The sequence below is a fragment of the Vombatus ursinus genome, unplaced genomic scaffold (genome assembly GCF_900497805.2).
Source record: "Vombatus ursinus unplaced genomic scaffold, bare-nosed wombat genome assembly UNPS02014798.1, whole genome shotgun sequence".
In the NCBI taxonomy this organism is placed as follows: Eukaryota; Metazoa; Chordata; class Mammalia; order Diprotodontia; family Vombatidae; genus Vombatus; species Vombatus ursinus.
Genome location: NW_020954576.1, coordinates 27,122,839 through 27,130,689, shown reverse-complemented (window position 1 = coordinate 27,130,689; position 7,851 = coordinate 27,122,839). Strand labels below are relative to the sequence as shown.

General features: G+C 40.2%; 1 pseudogene; it reads left to right on the top strand.

The window, feature by feature from the left end:
* Window positions 1-1,683: 1,683 nt before the first annotated feature.
* Window positions 1,684-2,132, top strand: LOC114050127 (annotated as a pseudogene).
* Window positions 2,133-7,851: the final 5,719 nt, after the last annotated feature.

The following is a 7,851-nucleotide window of genomic DNA, read 5'->3' as shown; positions in this document are numbered from 1 at the left end:
CAAAAGACCACTATGGAAATAATTGAAGCTTATGTGTCAATGTCTGTTACAGAGAGATAGGGAAATTCTATGACAACCTTGAGAACACCCTCCAAACTAAATTAACATATACTTTAATACTCAGTGTCTTCAGTGGAAAAATGGGAATGAGTGAGGATGGCAAGAAATATCCTAGAAAATATGGATCAGGAATAAGGAAGGAGAGAACCCAAAGACTTGTACAATACACAGAAACCTCAAGCCCCTACATAGTGAATACTTTCTTTGAGAAAAGACTTAGGAATGACTGGATATAGCTAATATGAAATAATACCACAAAGAATGAAATTGAATCTGTTTTAACAGAAAGGAAATGTTTTGTTATTGAGGTGTCATTCCTGAATCATCTGAATTCCTGAATTCATGTGTTGTTTGTTGTTATTCAGTTGATTCAATCATGTCCAACTCTATACTGTCCATGAGGTTTTCTTGGCAAAAATACTGGAGTGATTTATCATTTCCTTCTCCAGTGGATTAAGGCAAACAGAGGTTAAGTGACTTGCCCAGGGTCATACAGCTAACTATCTGAGGTCAGATTTGAACTCTTTTTTGAGTCTTCTTGATTCCAGGCCCAGCATTCCATCCACTGAGCCACCTAGTTGCCTCTAAGAATTCATGTGTATAGTCAGACTATTGACTAACTAGATAAAAATTAATACAAACCCAGAAAAAAGTTAAAAATGAGAAAAAGATAAGGTATGCAATGAAAATAATCCCAATGTGACCTGTTCTAACCGGTTGTTAATCTTGAAAAATTGGAAATGGAAGAGAGGATTAGTTCAGTTGTCATTTTCTATTCTATTATATACATGGAATTGTCTATTTGAGATTTGTTAAGTTTAGAATAAAAAAAATAGAAAGAAAACACAAAATACCAGTATACATTTTATTTGTTTGTTTATTAACCTCTAGGAGCTTCTTTGACATCAGGCAACTTCTCTGACATTTAAAGCCCTCTACAGCAAAACCTCAACCTATCTTTCCTGTCTTATTTCATACTGTTCTCCTTCATGCAATCTACAATCAGGTCATTCTGACCTTCTTACTGTTCCTCATATACACCATTTCATCTCCCATCTCTGTTCCTTTTCATTGACCATTCCTCATGCCTCATGCCTGGGACACAACTCCCTCCCCCCCACTTCAACTTTTGGAACCACTAGTTTCCTTCAGGACTCAGCCCAAACTTCACCTTCTAAATTAAGCCTTTACTAATCCCCATAGCTCCTAGTAAACACCACCATCATCTTGTATCTATATTGTATATATGCTAATATATGAGCATGTTGTTTCCCCTGGTAGAATGTAAACTCCTTGAAGGCAGGCAGTTTTTCACTTTTGTCTTTGTATCTCTAATGCCTATTGAGATGTGTGGCACTTAGTAGCAATACTTAATAATAGCACCTACTTCACGGGAGTGTTTTAAGAATCAAATGAGGGGCAGCTAGGTGGCAGTGGATAGAGCACGGGCCCTGGAGTCAGGAGGACCTGAGTTCAAATCCAGCCTCAGACCAAACACTTGACACTTACTAGCTGTGTGACCCTGGGCAAGTCACTTAACCCTAACTGTCTAAAAATAAAAAAATTTTTAAAAAAAGGCTAGTTTTCCTTTTTGGCTCTAGGAGAGACCTGCTTTGTGTCGAAATGGGCAAGTTCATGAAACCCTGGAAGGTGCTGCTGGTCCTGGCCAGTACTCTGGGCGGCGCAAAGCTGTCATCATCAAGAGAATTGATGATGGGACCTCCGACAGGCCCTACAGCCATGCCTTGGTGGTAGGTATTGACGGCTACCCTCTCAAAGTAACTTCAGTAATGGGCAAAAAGAAGATTGCCAAGAGATCAAAAATCAAGTCTTTTGTGAAAGTTTATAACTACAACCACCTCATGCCCACCAGATACTCTGTGGATATCCCATTGGACAACACAGTTGTCAACAAGGATGTGTTCCGTGACCCTGCACTAAAATGTAAGGCCAGGAGGGAGGCCAAGGTCAAATTTGAGGAAAGGTACAAGACAGGCAAAAACAAGTGGTTCTTCCAGAAGCTACGGTTTTAGAACTACTTTGTTGGTCAGTAAATAAAATGTTTATTAAAAGTGGAAAAAAAAGAATCAAATGAGATCATATATACACGTGTACATATATATGTACACGTGTATATTCACATACTATGGTATCCGTATATATATCTGTATGTATGTATACACACTTAATATGGTGTATGTATATATATATATATGAAACTTTGCAAACATTAAAGTACCATAAAAATGTTAGCTTTTATTATTTTTTAATAAATGCTTATTGGTTGATGTGATTTGGCAGAACAAAAGCCCACCTTAAAATAAAGGCTCTTCTCTAACAAGGCCAATAAGAGCTAAGTCATTATGAGCATGAGAAGTGAACTGTGCCTCATTTAGGCCCCTACATGGACTTTAGAACATGCACAAGTATTACTTGATTGTTTGTTATCCACTTAAGCCATAGCGAAGACCCTGGTTTCTGCAGTCAAGGGAGTGAGTTTGTCTATCAGCCATACAGCATTCAGAAATTAATTTGGTCAGGCAAATGTTTGGTAGTGACTACTTTAAGTTTTGGCTTGCTCTTCTCAGGGACCAAGATGGTGTGGGAAAAGTGTGGCCCTAAGTTAACACATTATCTTTGATACTTCTGTTCTTGTTCAGTATCTTCTCAGTAAATTATTTCTTTGTCAAAGCTAATTGATTTAATGAAAGTGGGTACTAATCAACATAAGGAAGTTACTAGTTGTAACTGGCATAGATATTAAGGACAATACACAGGATTGAAAGCTCAAGCTATTAATATTTGAATGATACCCCCTTGACCTCTGAGGGGTACCCCTAAGGGAACTATACTTAGTCTTGCTTTGGGGAACCCATTCTCCAATACAAGTGGAATTTGGAATAAGGACCCTCAAAGTCTATATGGGTTGCTATGGTTATTCAGTCATTTCAGTCATGTTCAACTCTTGGTGACCCTGTTTGGGGTTTTCTTGGCAAAGATACTGGAGTGGTTTGCCATTTCCCTTTCCTGCTTATTTACAGATGGGGGAACTGAGGCAAACAGGGTTAAGTGACTTGCCCAGGGTCACACATTGAGTAAGTGTCTGAGGCCAGATTTGAACTCAGAAAGATGAGTCTTCCTGACTTCAGGCCTCTAGGGGTTACAGGTGTCCTAAATATTTAGAATTCTTGGAAAGATATACTGGCAGGCAGAACCTTGTCTAACAATCTGCTGGTCATTAATACTGGGCAAGGCATAAGCCATGGAGATATGCTCACCAAAAGAATTTCAATCAATCAACAATCATTTATCAGGTTCCTATGAGGATCCAGGCCCTGTGTTAGAATGGGGGGGGGGGGGAAAATACAAAGACAAAAGTGAAACAGTACCTGCCCTGAGGGAATTTCAGTGTAACTAATAAAGACAACATTTAGATATAGAGGTATATGCAGAATAGATACAAGATGACTTTGAGAGAAAGGCATTAGCAGCTGGGAGAAGGGGAGCATCAGAAAAGGTTTCTTACAGAAAATGGTCCTTGAACATTGACAAAGGATTTTAAGAGATAACAAGCATCAAGGATGGCCAGTGCAAAAACATGAAGGCAGAAGGAGTGACAGGTGAGAACCAACAAGAATACTAGTTGAGTTCTAGCAAAAGTAGGTTATGACTTACCTGGAGGACTAGGTTGTGAAGAATTTTAAATGAAAAAAAAACAGAGGAGTTTACACTTGATCCTAGAGGTAATAAGGAGCCACTGGAATTTACGGGAAAGGGAAGTGACATGGTCAGAACTACACTTAAACTAAGTATGAGGAGAACGAGAGAGAGAGCAATGCCACAAAAACCAGAGAGAAGAGAGTATCCAGGAAGAGGGGTAGTTTCAAATGTACAATGCTGAAGAAAGGTCAAGAAGGATGAGGAATGAGAAAAGCTCATTAGATCTGGCAATCAAGAGGTTATTGGTAATTTTGAATAAAACAGTTTCAATTGCATGATGACTTTGGAAGACATTGTAAACAGTTTAGAAGAAAATAAGGAGAGATAATGCAAACAATGAGTATTAGCTTTTTAAAGGATTTTAGCTGAGAAAGAGATAGGATGATGGCTTGAAGGGATAGGATGGCAGGGTCTAGAGAGGGTATTTTTGGTTTTTTCTTTTAAAGGATGGAGAGACTGGGCTAGGTTTGCAGGCAGCAGAAAAGGAACCAGGAGAGAGGGAGAAACTGAGAAAATTGAGGGGGCAATCTGCTGTAGAAGACTGGAAGGGATAGGATTGAGAGCACATTTAGGGGGTAGCCTTGGCAAGGAGAAAGAGCCCCTTTTTATCAGAGACAAGTAAAGGAGGTAGTGGGGGCCATTTGATTTGGCAATTAAAAGTTGATTGGTAACTCTGGAGAGAATAGTTTCAGGGTTGTTTGTTTGTTTGTTTAGAGAGCAGGTTTCTAAACATTTACCAGCACATTACTGCACATACTCCCAAAAGTTCAATGACATTATAACCTGAGGAGAGCCAGGATTCAAGCTGAGGGAGTACCAGAACAGCAAGAAACAAAAGATTGTAGCAAAAACTCCCAAAAAACAACCTTTTATTGAATGATGATAAGTTCATATTTCTAGTAAGGGGGTAAAACTCAGTGAAAACCGAAGGAAATGGCCACCTGTAAGCGAATACTTCTACTGCTCTTCTTTCCTGGTGATGTTTTCTGCACATATGATTGGTTGATCCAAACGACAAGCATAACCTTGAAGTTAGTACTTTCAGCCTCTGGATCAAATGAAGAATGGAAGCCCAGTAAGCAGTAGGTCAACAAGTATTTATTAAGCACCTACTATGTGCTTAGCACTGTGCAAAGCACTGGGGAATACAAAGAAAGATAAAAAACAAAACAAAACAAAACAAAAAGCCAGTCCCTGCTGTCAAGAATTTCACACTCTAATAGGATTTCACAGATCCTTTTCTGCATTCTGCTCTGCCTGACCTCTATTTTCCATTCTCAAATCTTCTAGTTTGTACTGTGAACTGGGGTGATTAATCCTACCCCTTAGGCAAATCACTCATTCATATGAAAAAGCTTAATAACCACGATCCCCACTAGAACCTCTTCCTGCTAAATCTCAACTATTCCAACACAAATTAGGCATCATTGCTTCCCGATATTGCCTAGGATGGGGATGTAAGCTCCCTCTATTTCAGCCTTGTAAAGGCATGGTCTCAACCACCAGAGTCCACATTGTCACCTAGACATGCAAAAGTTTTCTACCTATAAGCACAGTCACTATTAAAATGGCTATTTGATCTCACTTCCCTCCTTCATCTATATTGAGTCTCTTTTTCCTTCTTTGATTTTTTTTTTCTAGCAAACAACAATGTGTGTGTGTGCCAGAGAAAGCCTGACATGACTGTGCAATTAGGGTAGACCTTTTTAATTCAAATTGTACTTCAATATGCAACCTAGAGAATAACTTATTACAGATAGGGAGGTCTTGCTGCTTCTAAGTCCAAGCCCCTGTTACATCCTGGCTTAGCAGGCATTGGTAGTTCTCCTGGCTGAATTCAGAAAGCAGTAATCATTATAGCTGAAACTGAGAGCCCCTTTGTTCATACTTACAGTCTTCTGTAAATTCCGTCTCTTACGAGGACCAATATGTGCAATATTATTTATAACAGTATCTTTTGTTGTAGCAAAGAACTGGGAACAAAGTGAGAGACCGCCAACTAGGTAACAGCCGAACAAATTACTGCATATGTGGTCTCCTTGTCATGGCCCTAATATCTCCACCACCTCCTACTCTGACTCACAGGCTATGACAGGTGAGTTTTTTTGCCTTAAATTGCAGGGCCCCAGGACTCCATTCAATTTCCTTAGGTTTCCTTGCCATGCCCATCATATTCTTTCCATCTTTCCTTTATGTATTGATTTCCTCCATTAAAATGCAAGCTCTTTGAGGCAGAGGGTATTTGGTTGTATTGTATCCCAAGCACCTGGCACATTGCCTGGCCCATAGCCAAGAGATAAATTATGTCTCAGTCTCTACCTCAGCCTGTCTCTCTCCATCTATTCATCTGTCTATTTGCCTGCAATGTAATATTATTGTAAAATAAGAAATGATAAAATAGACAGGTTAAGAGAAACATAGGAAGACACATGAACTGATAGAGTGAAATGAGTAGAACTAGTATAATTTATAACATAATTACAATAATTTAAAGGAAAATATCTTTGAAAGACTTAGGAACACTGATCAATAATCAATCATGACTCCAGAGGAAGGCCTCCCACTTCTTGGCAGAGAAGTAGTAGACTAGGAAAGCATACAAAGAAATTTGTTTTACTTGACTGTACTTTAATACAAGGGAAGGCTTTAATTTTTTTGTGAGAAAGGGAATTGTAGGGAGGAGCCCATGGGTGGTGATACTGATGCAAAAAAGAGGGGGTGGAAAGTGTCAACTAAACATTAAAAACACAAAAGAGGAGAAAATTAAGTTTCTCAGGGAACAGAAAGTGTCAGTGCTGCTCTCTGACCAGGTGTGATAATTCAGGGTAGAAAGCAAAAGCCAAAGGATAAAAGATACTCCCTCTCCTGGCTCCCTCCTACTGTAGGAATGTGGGCAAGGTGAAGGCTTTCTGCCTGGAGTTGGACCAGGGCTAGGGAACCTGTGCCCTCAAGGCCACATGTGGCTCTCTAGGTGCTCAGGTGAGGCCCTTTGACCGAATCTAAACTTCACAGAACAGATCCCCTTAATAAAAGGATTTGTTCTGTAACACTTGGACTCAGTCAAAAGACCGAAGCACCCAAGTACCTAAAGAGCCACATGTGGCCTCGAGTTAGAAAGTTTCCCACCCCTGGACCAATGGTAAAGTCTAAATACAAGGTTACACATAAAACAAAACAAACAAAAACCCCCAACAAAATCCTCAACAACTGTAACAGAGATTCACAATTATAGATAGATCGATCCAGATTTTATAACTATATCTTTGCCGCTTTTCCTGTTTTGTATATTAAAATGCTCATGTTTGTCGAGTTAAAAGTTAATAATTTAAAAAAATTAAAAATTAAGGGAGAAGTGAATAGGATTCAAAATGTGGAGTAGAGGATAACTCCACTAGGGTGTGAGTACTCAGTAGATATACTTGTTGACTAATCGATGGGGCAATTAGCAATGGGAGATTTTATGATACTTAAGCCAGAGTTCACGTCTAATTCTTTAATGACGTATGTCACCGGTTCAGAGCTTGGAGTTGACCTTAGAGATCATTTAGTCTAACCCCCTTCTTTTACAGAAGAGGAAATCGAGGCCCAGAGAAGAAAAGCAACTTGCCCAGGGTCTCAAAACTAGCAAGAGTCAAGAGTCAGAATTCCAATCCAGGTCCTCACTGCAGACCCGGCGTTTATTCCACTGCACCAAGCTTCCACTAAGAATCCTACTTGTTTCTTCAAAACTGACTTTTTAAGAAGTTTGAGCATAAACCACCCAGAAAGGGATGTTACTGCAATCCAAGGCAAAGAGTTCGCCTCTAGAATATGAGCCGAGTCTTGCTCGGAGCTGCGATCCCTAAGGAATTATCCTCAGGTCAGAGGTTGCGGTTTTGCACCTCTGTGTTTGCCCAGCCCAGGGACCTGCCGCTAACCGGCGCTTAATAAAACTCGTGGAATTGAATGGGGGCGGGGAACTAGCCAAAGCGCCGCAGCCCCACACTTCCCAGCATGCAGCAGGCGCCGCCGCGGAGCCTGGGCGTGCGAGGGCTGACAGGCGGCGGACTACCACTCCCGTCATGCAGTGGC